The sequence below is a fragment of the Camelus ferus genome, chromosome 34, assembly GCF_009834535.1.
Source record: "Camelus ferus isolate YT-003-E chromosome 34, BCGSAC_Cfer_1.0, whole genome shotgun sequence".
In the NCBI taxonomy this organism is placed as follows: Eukaryota; Metazoa; Chordata; class Mammalia; order Artiodactyla; family Camelidae; genus Camelus; species Camelus ferus.
In genome coordinates, this window is record NC_045729.1 from 11,045,531 (window position 1) to 11,060,533 (window position 15,003).

At 40.6% G+C, this 15,003-nt stretch overlaps 2 non-coding genes across 2 annotated transcripts; both read left to right on the forward strand.

The window, feature by feature from the left end:
• Positions 1 to 201: 201 nt before the first annotated feature.
• LOC116661382 lies at positions 202 to 306 on the forward strand. Its single transcript, XR_004317276.1, has one exon. It is a non-coding gene; the product is annotated as a U6 spliceosomal RNA (small nuclear RNA).
• A 14,256-nt stretch (positions 307 to 14,562) lies between these two features.
• Positions 14,563 to 14,635, forward strand: TRNAA-CGC. The gene has a single exon. It is a non-coding gene; the product is annotated as a tRNA-Ala (tRNA).
• The last annotated feature ends 368 nt before the right edge of the window (positions 14,636 to 15,003 follow it).

Here is a 15,003-nt window from a genome sequence, read left to right on the forward strand (position 1 = left end):
TAACACGTGCCTGTAGGTAATTGTGTGATTAGTATCATAAATGAAGAATTCTGAAAGTCTGCTGCTTATCAAACCTTATAAATGGTCAGAAAAAATTTTTTTGAACTCTCATTTTTGCTGTAGTGTCTTTTGAAGCCAGGCATTTGGAAGGCTATTATCTCTCTAAAAGGTATATTTTTTACATTTATAATCAAGATGGAAGTGCTCGCCTCGGCAGCACATAACACTAAAATTGGGATGATGGAGAGATTAGCACGGCCCCTGCTCAAGGATGACATGCAAATTCGTGAAGCATTCCATATTTTTTAGCCACTATGTATATAGATTTTTTTAAAAAAAAACTTTTCTTCTGTATAGCACAGTAAACTATATTCAATATCTTGTAATAAAATTTAATGAAAACGAATATATGTATGTATATGCATGACTGGGACATTGTGCTGTACACCAGAAACTGACACATTGTAATTGTGTCACTTCAATAAAAAACAAAGCAAATAAAAACAACAACAAAAAAATTAAGAGCATATTATAATCAAGACGGAAGACTTCCATGTTGAACATTATAAGGATTAGCTGCTAAAACACTTAAAAGTAAATCTTGCAGGTTTTAGAATACACATAATTTCAGGAACTTTTCACAAAGACTAAAATACGCATGACCAGTTTTAAAACATTTTAGTATTCCCCCAAAAAGAACATTTTTTGCCTTTGGTGGGCCAGGTTAGGGAGAGTGCGTGGGGACTGGCAGCCATCAGGGATGAGATGAAAAGAAATGCCAAATACTGCATACAAAGTCACCCACCAAAGTTTCCCAACTACCTTGGTAACTGCCATTTCACTAAGCTTATAGAATAATTATAGCAGTTCCCTTAGGTAAGTTAGAAACATCTGTTGGCAACACATAGCAGGTGTTAACAATTACACATACTGAAATTTTTAAAAATGTTTTTAATTAAAAGAATTCTGTTTTCTGAAAGGGAAAATATGTTCAGTTCAAAGATACCCCTGTTTTGAGCGTGCAGATCACGTAATGCACAAAATTGTAAAGCCCAAATCATCTTGGATCAACTAGGTTTCGTGTTTGGTTCAGATCGTTGCAATCGAAAGAGAATTGGAATTCATTGCACTTTTTACACAATCGGGATTCTGGGCTGAGGAACTGAATACTCATGAAATTGGCATCACAGCGCTGATTGCAGAGTATTTTGGCTTTATTGGCAAGGTGGTTTCGTTAACGACACCAAATTTAGTGGACACAATATGAAGAAAAATGGGGGTGAGAAGCATGCAGAGAATAGATTCTCTGAATCTTTTTTAACCCTGCTTCGGCAAAAGACTTTAAATCTACATAAAACAGTCCATTTGCAACGTGTAACATTATCATATACCCCTCCGACAATAGCTTCTAGTAACAGCTAACACATAGCACTTAAGATGTATCAGGTTTTCATTGCCCAGTTAAGTTCCACAACACCCTCCAACATGGGTTCTATTAACCTCCATTTTGCAGATTTTAAATAAAAGTAAAGAGGTTACTTAACTTGTCCAAGGTCACACAACTAAATAATGAGATTTAAACATAGGTTTTCTGACTAGATCTTAACCACTGTACTGTCATTATGATTGTCACCATCATCATCACTCATTATTATGTTCTAGCCCAAAACTAGAAGTAATCTACCCCTGAGCAAAAATTCCAAACATTTCAGAATTAATGCCATCTTTAGAGGTGAAAATTGGAAATAAGAGTGATCATATTTTTCCTAAATGCAATCCACTTGGGAGCTCCTTCTTTCAACCATGAAGAGATTTATTTGAAGCAGCAAAGCCAGGAAGAATAGGGGATCCCTAGTACAGCAGAATCAGGCACAAGAGGCGGTCAGCATAGACTTGAGGGTATGGGTGGGATAATAAAATTGGGATGTTCCTTGTCTTTGATATTTTATAACTTACTTCCATAAGATGATAGGAAAACAAACAAAAAGTCAGAAGGGCAATCTGTGTCTAACTGTCGGTTCACTGGTCCAAAATACCCAAAAGTCCAGAGGATGCTGGGTCCAGGTCAGTGGCCAAATAAGTAAGGATCTCTTTAGTCTCAGATTACAAGGGCAAGCCATTGTAATAGAGGACAAAGCAGGTATCCTTAACTTAGACGAGAGCAAAATGCAATGATCCGCACGCTCGTATTACCAGAGAAAAACCTGCGAGACATTCTTCCTTCCGCTGCTTCAATTGCCTGCTGCCGTCACCACCACCACTTCCATACATTGGGGTCCTTTTAACCTAAATCATTGCAGATTAAGTGGTCCTAAGGGGAACTTCCACCCTGCGTGCGTTCCTGTATTTTTAGTATATAATTAGTACTTAATCTGAAGAGCTTAGAGCTGTGATGATTATGGAGGAATGTGGTCAAATTCAACTGCATAAACAGTGTGCATTTTCTCAACTTAGAATGCATGGTGGAAACCCCAAGAATTCTTAGTTGCATGATCCGTTAGGTTAATTTCAACATGACTTGCTAAAATATCCCTGAGAACACCCAACTTTCACAGCCCACGTTTGGGAGAGCTGCTAGGTTATCTCAAAGTGAACATTGACCTATAAATCCTATATTCTTAGAGAATCTTCAGTTTTGTATCAATAGTAGAAGGGGCTGGGTGAAGACAGATACCACATCTCGGGTAGTTATTGGTACATGAGAATAAAATACGGGGGAATAATTGAGAATGAGGTATAAAGTTACCTGGAAAAGCCAGGAAATTTTGTTGAAAAAAAAAATCATTGGGTTCCTGCCATCTGTATAGAACCATATTAGGCATTTCTAAGTTTTCTCTGCCTGAGAAACTTTGGTGCATGAAATATGATGTTCACTGCTATTCTCTGTATAATGCCCAATTTATTAAACCTACCACTCTAACAAACAAAATTTCTCTAAACATTTGTACACCATTTGAAGAGCTAATAAACCAAAGCTTGTAAATTTAATAAGTCAGATCCAACCATTTAAACATTGATTAGCAGCTTAGTCAGATTCTCAACATTTCAATAAAATCCCACCTCGTAAACTTCAAGCTCTTTCAAACCAGACAAATTCTCACGAGTCAAAATTTCTTTAAAAAAAAAAAAAAAGATTTAAAGCTGTAACAAAATTATTAATTTAAATTCATGTTTCTATATTCTTTCTAAGGTTATATTAATAGTAGGTAATTTCTTTAAAAACTTAGAGGATTGTCTTGACTAGCTGTGCTTAGTGGATCTGTGTTTTTGACTGTCTGAACCTTGGTTGAGGCACAAGAATGAGCTGCTCTGACCTAAACGATTCGCACTTGAGCCAGTGCCGTTAAGTTGGCCATAATTGAATAATCATGCTTCTCTTTTACGTCGCTAGAACGCGTCCAAGTCCAAGTCCTTCACCTAGGTTATAATTTCCCGTAACTCAATGCTTTTTCCTAAATTGCTATGTGCTGACATTATTGAAAGCTTGTATGTGCCGTTTGAATATCTCATTATAAGCTATAGGATCATTTAGAGATTTTTCTCTCCCAAGAAATAAGAAACTGAATCTATGCAGTCAAATTTCCTATTAGGACATTCGGTTAATCCTCTTTCTTGCGCAAATTATTGGGGTTTCTTTTGAACTGACTATTGCGCCTTACCACCTGTGTTGTTTTTTACTTTGTGTTCTTGGTATGGTTTGACTTAACCATCCTCCACGTTTAATCTTCTCTACTTAGAAAATAGAGATGAATACAAATTGGTACTGTATACATTCAGTAGAAGAAACAAGCCACATATACCATTTTACTTAGCTTTTTAATATGATAACTATTTTGTGTACTTTCCATTACCTTTCCCCTTTTTTGAGTTCAATCATAGATCCATGGCTTTCGTAGACTCAAATGCATTGCAAGTGGATTTAGTAGTTGATTATGTTTCAAGTATTTGTGTGTGGTGTGTGCGTGTGTGTGTAGTTGTCACTGTAGGTGTCAATCAAAAAGTTTGTTTTGAAAGACACTCTCTTAGAAACCCAGAAAGCCAAAAATAAAGAGCTTGAGAGAAAATGAAGAGTGCTCACAGCAGGGTGAGCAAAGGGGACCTGTTCCAGAAAAGGGAACTCAGCCTGAAAACCTCAGAGACCAAACAGCTGCAGTGTGAAAGCCCAAAGAGGAGAAATCACTGAGAGGGAGGGCATGCGTATTGTCCTACACCAGTTGGATGTTGAAAAGAAGAGAATAAGGAGCCAGAAGGAAAAGTCAAGAGCTGACACCACGACTTACCCAGCCGTATCTGCAAGAGCTCACCTCCCTCTGCACTAAGGATATTTGACAAGATTGTATTCATGCTATGCTGTCATCGGTGGGTTTAGGCAGACCTTGATTATTTTTTAAGTAAGTATGACTATTATTTATGCCAAATGTAATTTTCTTAGTCCCAATTAACCCTTAATTTTTTTTTGCACTGAAACCATTTGAGACCATAAGCATTGTGGTTAACAGCATCAGCTTTGCCTTCAGGGTAACAATCATCTTGAAAAAATTACTTAGTTCCATTAATAGCAGTTTTCTCATCTGTAAAATGGGTAATAATACTTACTTCACAGGGTTTAGTGAAAATTAAATGAAACAATCTATATTAAGTCCTTAATAAATGCCTAGTATATAGTGTTCAGGTTATTGTTATTATTATTATTATTAATAATAATAATTATTATTATTATTATTATTTCCAAATCCTTTAAGAGCCCCTTCAGTGCTATTTGCCCCAATGGAGGTTAATCAGCCTAGGTGATTATTTATGTCCCAGTCGGCAGACAAGGGACAAAGAATAACAATTACAGGTGAACATTCAACAAGCGGGCTAGAAAATTCCTTCTAAGTGAAATACTGAAACTCACAGAGGAAATTCGGGATCTAACCCATGGTCAGAGATGTTGGGTGGCAAAAATGTTCTTATTGTCTTTTTTTAACTCAGACTTGTGTGTGTGTGTGTGTCTGTGTGTGTGTGTGTGTGTGTGTGCACTGCTGTGTATGTTCCTAGCATTTCTTCTGGGAGAGCCTCCGCCTCTGATATTTAGCCAGAGGGACTCAATAATCACTATATCCATATGTCAGTCTTACCGACAGTGACTGGGCACCTACTGCAGATTCCCCCATGTTCCCCAAGGAATCCAATGAATGGATACTCCCTGCCCTTGAGGGAAGACAAGCCAACAGCTGCTAGCCATGCAAGGTGACAACGTAGAGAGCAGAGATACCTAGTAAGTGCTCTGGAGACATTGAGGGAAAAGTGATGTTTCCTGTCTGGGCATGTGAGGAAAGCCTTCACAATAGACATTTAGATTCCGTCTTGAAGAACCACTGGCAGATGGAAGGCATGCTGGTGTTCTGTAGGGACCACCCTTAGTTTAAGTTCACCAGCCAACTAGTTCCATGGTGACTCACCTGGCTGATAGGCAAGAGAAAACCATCAACGATTTTGAAAAGACATAGAGCATAACAAACACCAAAGTTTCAGAAGACTGACTCTAACTGAAATGTATGGGTGGACTCAGCAGGGACAGGAGGGGAAGCTGATCGTTCAGCCAAGAGGCCTTTGTCAAAAGCAAGGCAAGTGCTAAGCGTTTACACAGCCGAGCAGCCCCTGGGGCATAAGAAGAGGAGGAAATTGATAGAAAAGAGACAAATGTTTACCAAACATGACAGTTAACTAAATATAAAGGGAAGAAGGGAGAAAGGTCAAACATGTAGGGATCTTTACCCTCTTTTTTTTTTATTGAAGTTGATTTATAATGTTGTGTTAATTTCTGGTGTACAGCAAAGTGATTCAGTTATACACATAATCTTTTTCATATTCTTTGTCATCATAGGTTATTACAAGATACTGAATATAGTTTGCTGTGCTCGACAGTAGGAGCTTGCTGTTTATTTTACCCTAAGTTACTGTAGCTAATGTAGCAAACAGACCCGGAAAACAGAGAATACGAAGAAATGCATCTTTTCCGGTGACACTCTGGTTGTAAGGAGCACCACAACTTCTGTGAAAGTGCAGAGTTGTATTCCTGCTTTAGAAATTCTTTGGACCTTTAAGGAAAAATGAACCATGATACTGTCGGTTACTGTTGCAGACCTCACTGGTGGTCCAGTCCACAGCCCTTTTGCCCTTCATTCTTACTAATAGCATACGGGGCCGTGATGTGCCAAGGCAGACATTTTCACTTCACTTCTGCATCCAGGGATGACCATTTGACACAGTTCTGCATGATGGGATGCAAACACGAGTCACTGGAAGATTTAGGGGCAACGTTAGCCTTTCCTGATCTAAACACCACTTCTTCCTCTCTCTTAGTCCCTTCTTCCCACCTGGAATGTAAATGGGAGCTTGTGGTGGACCAACCACCTACCGCATAGATGATCAAGAGGGTGAAATTACAAATCTCAAAGAGCCTGGGCCCTGATGAAATTGTGGAGCCCTTGTGGCAGGGCAGATTTGAATAGACTTGAACTTGAACTGTCTGTCCATCTTAGCTCTAGACATCTTGTCACTCTGGTTGGGTTACCTCTTGTCACAGTGGCTAGGTTCCTGTTACACATGGTCCAAAGCGATCCCTAACTGATTGTTTACAGAAACTTGAGAAGTGTTGTTGGTGCATTCTATGATTTCAGGCTTAACCTGATTCAGAGAAGGGGAACTTGGCACTGAGATTGTAAGACCCAATATTGTGGTTTCATTTCTTCTCCTCCCAATTTCACTCCCTCCTGTCACATGACAATCCATAATCCTCTGACAAAAGAAGCAAGAAAGTACATTTTCTTTAGTTTTCTTGTGTTTGTGTGTCTTACTTTCTCTTTGATCTTACATAACCCCAAATCTCTACCCTGACTTTTCCACATAAAGCTAGCATTTCCGTTAGAATATTGCAATTTATCTAATTTTACATATGGTCAGTGGGGAAGGCTGAGTTCTTATTAGACTGTCATAAAATGATATAGGCAGAAGGATGCAGGGAAATAGCGAAGGTATTTTCAAGTAATTAGTTGGAACTACAGACAGATCAAAAAGAAAGCCATTGTGCAAATGTCAGGCCATTCAAGGTTATTTCACCTTGAGGAGATAATGTCAGATCCCTGCTTCGGATATAAAGGAAGTTTTGAAAGTCTTTCTGCCTCTCCCGAAGTCCTCTTCGAAGATCATTCCTGATCCATGAAGTTTTTCTCTTGTCTGAAGGGAAAAAAAAGAAAAAGAAAATATTTACGTATGTTTTACATACCCACATTTGCTCAAAAATAGTTCTTCAGTCTGATATTTACCTTTCCCCCTGTCAGGGGGGTCCAAATGGCCTTTTATTTATGAAAATACAGCGACCGTTGATGATAGGTTTTGTTCTTTATTATCTTACTTGGAGAAATAAACAGTCACCCATTGCATTCTGTTTTCCCTATTAAAAATGCATAGATATATTTAAATGCGTATATATAAATGTGCGGAATCCATTAACTTGGGGGTGTTTGGTTGTAAATCCACAATCTCGTTTCAACCTCTGTCCCTCAGATAAAACCTCTCTGTTTCTTACTAACCTTCCAAACCAATCTTATGCTTCACCCTGCCCAGACTCCAAGTGCCGTAGGTCCCTCGGGCAGCAGAAAAGTTAACCTGATAATTCCCTTTCCTCCAAAGCATCATCTCAAGAGTATCTCTGTTCAACATGTTTCCTTCATCCTCTTGCTTCTAGAAACACTTACTCAGTACTCTCTATAAACCAATCACCAGGGACACGGAGAGAAAAGAGATGGAGAAGAATAAGAAACACCATGCCAAGGCGCCGAGACATCCCCTGCCCTCAGGTTGCTCGCAGTCTGTTGGGGGAGTAAGGGTATAAATCAGCTCCAGACGGATGTGATGTATTAGAACATGGACAGGGTACTTTCGGAGCAGAGAGAAAGAAGTGCCTAATTTTGACAACGTCAGCCATAAATAAGGAGAAAAAAAAAAATCAGCTGAGTCTTGAGAAGTAGGAGTGGTTCAAGTAGATTAGGGAAGGGGAAGGAAGGTTATTCCAGGCGTGTGCAAAGACTTGAAAGTATGAGAGATTCCAGCGGGCTAAAGATTCCAGGAATTAACATGAGGAGTTAGAGGTTAAAATCCAATGACAGAGGATCTTATTTCCATACACCCGTGTAGGATATTGGTCTCCAGATCTGGGGAGCCTTAAAAGTATCGATGAGTGTATATGTGGATACATGCATACGTGTGTGTATCAGATATTCTAACTCCACAGTTATGTTGTCATACCCAAGATCTACACATTTGAAAACCTCCACTAGTGTTTCTGATGATTCATGAGGTGGAGATACCACCACCAGAGAAGATGAGGGACCCCTGAAGGATGACAAGGCAGAGGACAACATGATCAGATTTACAATTCAGGAAGTTCCATCTGGTGGCCTTAGGAGAGATGAAGTGGAGGCAACCCAGACCAGAGGCTGGGAGACCAGCTGATGCAGTTGAAAAGGAGGAGGATTTAAAAGCAATAGAGTAGAGCTCGAGAGAAGGTGCACTTCTGAGACACTTAGGAGACCGTCAACACAGGAGCGGGTGGTAGTTTGCTGGGGAAGAAGATGAGTTTTAGACACACTGCTTTTGAACTGCCTTGGAACAGAACTTGGAAATACAAGTATTTACACTTGAAAAGAAAATTCACGATGAGGAATCTGAAGACACTGGATTTTGTGCAGCTGGATGGCAAACACTCTGTACTCTTTAAAGTGTGTCACCTAGAGGACCTATTGAAATCATAAGGCAGATCTTACCTTCTTGAGTGTAAAATCTCCTTTAAAATTTTAAATTTAATCTGAAGCTGGTGAGATAGGCAAGGGTTAATGGCGCAAAGAAATCAGAGTGACAGAGTATGTGTTATCCTAACCCACCATATTAATTTGACTAAGATGTCATGTCAGGACCTGTTGTGGGACCAAAACAGAATTCTGACCAGAATTACCAGTTTCTATTAGTCCTACATGATCCCAAGAACAATTCCTTCATGTCTTTACTTCTCTCAAAACCATTTCTTCCCCTTGTCCTTCCAAAAGACTACTGGGGTTGCAACTCGGTGAAACTGATGATTCTGAAATTTTGGATTTCATTTATCCACTTAGTTCTTTCACACACAGTCAGCCACCGGAAGTGCATGACAGATGATAATGCATCAGTGTTACTGATCACTTAGAGCTCTGCTTCAAAGTCAGAGTATAAAACTAAATGGGTAAAATCATTTTTTAACTCTGTCAGTAAAGTGTCCCTAAACAAGGAAATAGCTCCTTGTGTAAACTCTATCCTATTAAAAGGGACAGCTAGCATATGCCTGGCTTTTAAACAGGAGCACGCATACATACAGGCCAAGTTACCGAGATTCTACCCAGGTCATAGATGGGGACTAAAGTGACCCTTTCCAATGGCTGACAGCCCTCTCAGCCAACATCGCTCCTTTCAGACCTAAATCCTTTGTGTTTCACTTTCAGCCTTTTCCCTTCTCTTCTGCCTTTAGTGGTGATTGAGAGAAAAAAAAAAAAAAAGCTTATCAACTGCTCTCTGAATAAGAAACTTGAAATACTCATAGGTCATCTTGAAAGTGTTCCTCATCCAGAATAATCCCCCATCTTTCAGCCTTTTCTCAAAGGTCTTGTTTTCCAAAACTTGGATAATCTTGGTGGCTTTCTTCTGAACACTTGTGATGCTTCCAGATATATTTGGGTTGTGGAGCTCAGAGATGGACCCAGAAGTCTGTCTGGTGGGAACCGTATCAGCAGTCCTAGCTAATGGGCACCAAATCTTAGCACTGCTGCTTTACGGATGACGTGAACATCAAGCTTCTTTTTTCCCAGTGCAAATGCAACTTCATTAATTCATGGCCAATTTGAATAGCGCCTCTATGCACCAGAGATACTTTTTTACACGTTGCTGGGGAATTCCATGATGTTTGTATAATCTGATTTTCTCTGTCTTTGTCACAAACGAACATGTGCGTCCCTATCTGTCATGTTGAAATTTGATCGAGCACCATGGTGAGTATGTCTTCTGTTTATACTAAGATTCTGTAAAGTTCTTAGTATTTCCCCCAAATTGCTTACCATCACTACCTTTCCCAAGCATGTTTTATGGGCTCTCTTTTGCCAGCCTATCCTGTTGAAAGGACCAGCTAGCATATGCCTGGCTGCTGAAGAGTCAGCCCACGGCTGACTCTTGCGGAAACTACCTGTTCATTGATGGTCACTCTTTGGGGTCAAATTTTCAGTTTTGTGTCCACTAGGAGACATATAAATGCCACCTTGGTGGGTGGAGGGAGAGTTGCCAAAACTAGGAGGTGGGCTAGGGACTAATTAAGAAGAATTATTTAAGGCAATGGGGAGACCAGAACCAAAGGTGAGAGCACAGATTTTTAAATGCTGGAAAACAAAAGAACCAGAAAAGGACCAGAGAGAGGCACTGAGTTCAGGGTCAAAGGCTAGGATCCAAGTCATCAAATTAAGTATATGTGAGGGTAAATGGGTGGAAGGGAGCAGACACAAATCCAAGAACAATCGATCCCACAAGTACTCTAGGCTTACCATGAAGAACACATCTGGTAGAGTTTAGGAATATGAGAGATCGCCCAGCTTAAACGTCTTGGGGTAATGGACCAAAGCTGGTATGGATGGTATGGATGAATTTCCCCATTTATTACCTACTATGTTATTAAGGGATCAAGTGAAAGAGAAAGTTCAAGTTGAGAACAGCTATCATTTCCCATTGATCTTAGCAAGTCCAGCACTGTCTCTTAAACCCAAGAAAAAGGTCATCGTTTAGAGAAATAAAAATGTAAAATTGTTTCAATCATTGTGCAGTTATATTTCCTGGGTTAAAAACCAGCGCTTAGCTATTCCTTGCTAAGGGGAGGTTATTTTCTGGCTCTGTGGAAAGCCGTCCCCGTGCCTGCTACATGCAGTACGTAAGGGAGCATTTAGCCTCGTGGTTCATATGCCCCCCCTTGCTGTACACAGCCCCCTAGAATACATAATAAAAAGACAAATGAAAAGCACATTAGCAGTGCACCCAGTGGTGGGAATCCAGCCAGCGTGGACTGCAGATGTTTTGTCTGAAGCAGTGGCTACACTGAGGGGGAGATATGTCCTTAAACAAAAGAGAGTATTGCCAGAGAATTCTGGGAGGGAATAACATGCTGTGGCAAATACCATCTTTCTCTCAAATATGCACAGCAAGTGTCTCATTTCATCTAAGTTTCTTCTGGATTACCCTCCTCGTTACACTTAGATCCTATTTATTTATTGTTTATAGTTATCCTTTTGGAGTGTTTTATCGGTACGGCTTTGTTACATGTAATAACAATGCAAGGATGGACTTGACTTGAGTTGGCACTCCACTGCCTGAAGGTAGAAGTTAAAATTCTATAGCTTCCAACTCCCCCCAAATGGCAAATGTGGCTTCCTATCTTCCAGACTGATCTTCCAGTTTTCTATAGGCCTTCTGCTCCAGCCACACTGAGCTCTTCCCTAAATAAGCCCGTTTCGTGATGTCCCCTGTTTCCATCTATGCTGGTTCCTCTGCCTGGCCAACACCCGCTCACCTGCCAAGTGCCTGTTCTAAAGAAATTGCTTGTGGGAAAGCTCCTCTAATCTTGAAAACAGAGTTAGATACGGGCCCCTCAGTGTTCCTTCACCCTGGCACGCACAGCACTGTCTTCTAACTGGTTGCAAATATGTTTTGCATCCTTCACTAGACCATGGGTGCCTTAAGGGTTTTCCAGGATGTAAAACAATGCCTGGCATAGAATCGGTGCTTAGTAAATGTTTGACGAATTCCTCCATCAATTGGACAATGAGATTGACCTGGAATCTCCAGATCAATAACTCATGGCTAACGTATTCCACAAGGTGCCAAAGAGGCTGATGAGCTTGGAGGAAACAGGAAAAAATTTAACCTGGAATAAAGCAATGCTCAGTTTGCAGTAGGGCTCATGGAAAAGCCGATGCTCCCATTTCCAGGGGCAGACCATAGAGACAAACGAGTGGCCGAGCCTCCCAGCTCCTCCATCTAAATGTTGCAGCCACAGGCGATGCTGATTCCACAAATCAAGGGTGTGCAGCCTTGTTTTCACACCCAAAGGCTCCCATGAACCTCACCTTTCCCATTTCTCCTGTCCACGACTATCACAGTGGAATGCCAAGTTAGCCCTGATTCCAGAAAAATGGACAAAAATTAGGGTCCTCTGTCTTTTACATGCCAGCTCTCTGAAACAAAACAAAATGAAGCAAAATCAGAAAATCAGATTCATTTCTTTCTTTCTTTTTTTAAATTTGTATTCTTTTTTGTTGAAGTACAGTTCACAATGTTGTGTCAATTTCTGGTGAACATCCTATGGTTCAGTCTTACGTGAACATACACACATTCATTTTCATATTTTTTTCATTATAGGTTACTACAGGCTGCTGAGTATAGTTCCCTGTGCTGTACAGAAGAAGCTTGTTGTTTATCTTTTATATATAGTAGTCAGTATTTGCAAATCTCGAACTCCCAATTTATCCCTTCCCAGACTTGTTTCTTTAAATACAAATTAATAACATGCAGTCAGCTCAACTCATCAGCTTTATTTCAAAGTGGCAGGAAGAAGAAGGAGGTGCTGTGGCAGCGAAAGGTCCCCAGCTAGGGTAACACGTTGTCTTCAGCATCACCTGAGATTCAACAAGAAGACATTTCTTATTAACGTTATTAATAATCTCTCATGGGATCTGTGGCAGGTCTGAAACATACAAAATTTCATACGTTTGGCACAGATGTATGACTCCGAATATTAAGGTAAAACAGAAATGTTTTAGGTCTTTCGGTATTGTTTTATACACAGAATGTAAAATAAGATGAACAGTGCCTTACGTGAAACAGCAGACTTGTCAAAACGCTCAGGTAGTACGCTATGGAAGAGGTGGAAAAAACAAAAACATTTATCTAATCCAGCCTCCAGAAAATGGCAGAATTCCAAGTTGTTTGGAATAAGAACCTGTGTTGGAGATGAACCTTTGTGGACCCCTGAACACTCCAACTCAGTGTACAGAAAATGTCTACAGTCCACAATGATGAAATCAACTGTTTATGCTTCTGTTTTATAGCTCGAAGTTCCCTTTCTTCCTCTGTTGAAAAACTCACACATTAATAAACATAAATGAAAAATATTTCTGCTGTAAAATTAAACCCTATAGCTTTGATGGATCATTAAACCCCACTTACAGATTCTTTCCTCCAATCTGAAGTTTTTGTGGCGAGAATGTTAATTTTTTGTAACTCCCAGCAACCATTTTAGCTCAATTTCTTTAACAGAGACGACCAGGGACACGGAAGGAATGAACCACTTGGCAGGGCCGGCCTTGGTGTTTTTCATGCCCGAAGCAAGCAAACAAGAACAAGATTATAGTGGCCCTGAATGGAATCAGAAATGGGAGAGAGGTTTTCTGCCCCCACCAGAGGCTTCTTGAAACAAAACCACTTTAAGATGCAATCTGTATCTGGGAAGCCACTCGACGCCTGCTGGAAGTTCCTGTGATTTTGCAATCCATCCAGGGCATCAGCACCTGAAGACAGAGCCCCCAACTTCTGCTTCCTCCTGGACATGAGTAACTGCCTGGTTTGGAATTCAGGAAGCCAGGGGCAGCCTAAACTCACTGACAGACACATAGGAGATGCCAAAGGCTGCTTGCAATTTGAGCCTGGAGTTTTACACGTGAAGAAGACAAATGAACTGCGTGACCTGTTTACTTCAATACTGACAAAGGAAAAGCCTGTGTCCCCTTGCACCTGTTAATACTTGCTTCTCGTACCGACGTGACCCACGCAGCTGCTCATTTCAGTTAGCCCAGGGCCAGCCTTGGCATTTACCCACAGAAACAAGACCGCGCAAAGACGTGCCTCCGTGCCTCCGCGCTGGCGGGCCTCCAGGTCCCACTCAGCGTCTGCGCGTCCTACCAACCTGCCTCCCTGAGTGCAAGGTCTTGCTGGACGCCTCGGTCCCTAAGCCCTCCAGGAGTCCTTCTGTTTCACTTAATGGTCCTTGTGATTTCTCCTTCTGTAGCTCTGTCTTCTTTGCGCTTCTGTTTTATTTTCTCAGTCTTCATGCTTCTCCTTTGTACTGCCAACCCAGAGAGACCCTTGGAACCACGCTGGTTTGGGTTCTCACTTTTTCCGCAACGACATCAAAAAAAGTGAAAGTGAAGAAAAACACTCCTTATTTGTTGGACGAATGAGGCACACGGGAGCACCAGGTACCAACTGCGCTACGTCAGATAGATAAGCAGCACGGATTTACTGTATAGCACGGGGAACTCGGTTCATTATATCTTATAATAACCTACAATGGAATATAATCTGGAAAAAATAACTGACTCCCTTTGCTGTACCCCTGACTAACACAATATTGGAAATAACTACATTTCAATTTTAAAAAGTTGTTGCTAGATTTTTAAAAATTTAAAAAAAAATTCTCCTGATTTTAAAATAATACTTTTAAAACTCTAACTGGGGGAGGGTATAGCTCAAGTGGTAGAGCACATGCCTCGCATGCCTGAGGTCCTGGGTTCAAGCCCCAGTGCCTCCCACTGAAAAATCAAATAAATAAATAAATCTAATTACCCCCCCCCTGCAAAATAAAATAAAATAAAATAAGCAAAAAGGAAAATATTAAAACAGAAATTAAAAAAAGAAAACTATCACTAAACCAGAGGTGATGACCCAGCCTGTATCTCTTTGCTTCAGTGTTGTTTGTTTTCCAAAGTAGGTCTGCTGGTGAGACGGAGTTATAGACCCTCTCACTCCAGCTCAGCTCTACTTGGGGGAGGAGGCTGGTGGGATGGAGACAATCTCTTTGTGTATATTCAGTGATGGAAACGTCTATGGCAGCTTCCTCCTTGAACTGCTGCTGAAAGCACTGCCATTCTCTGCCTCTCCTTCCCGAGCACCAGCAGA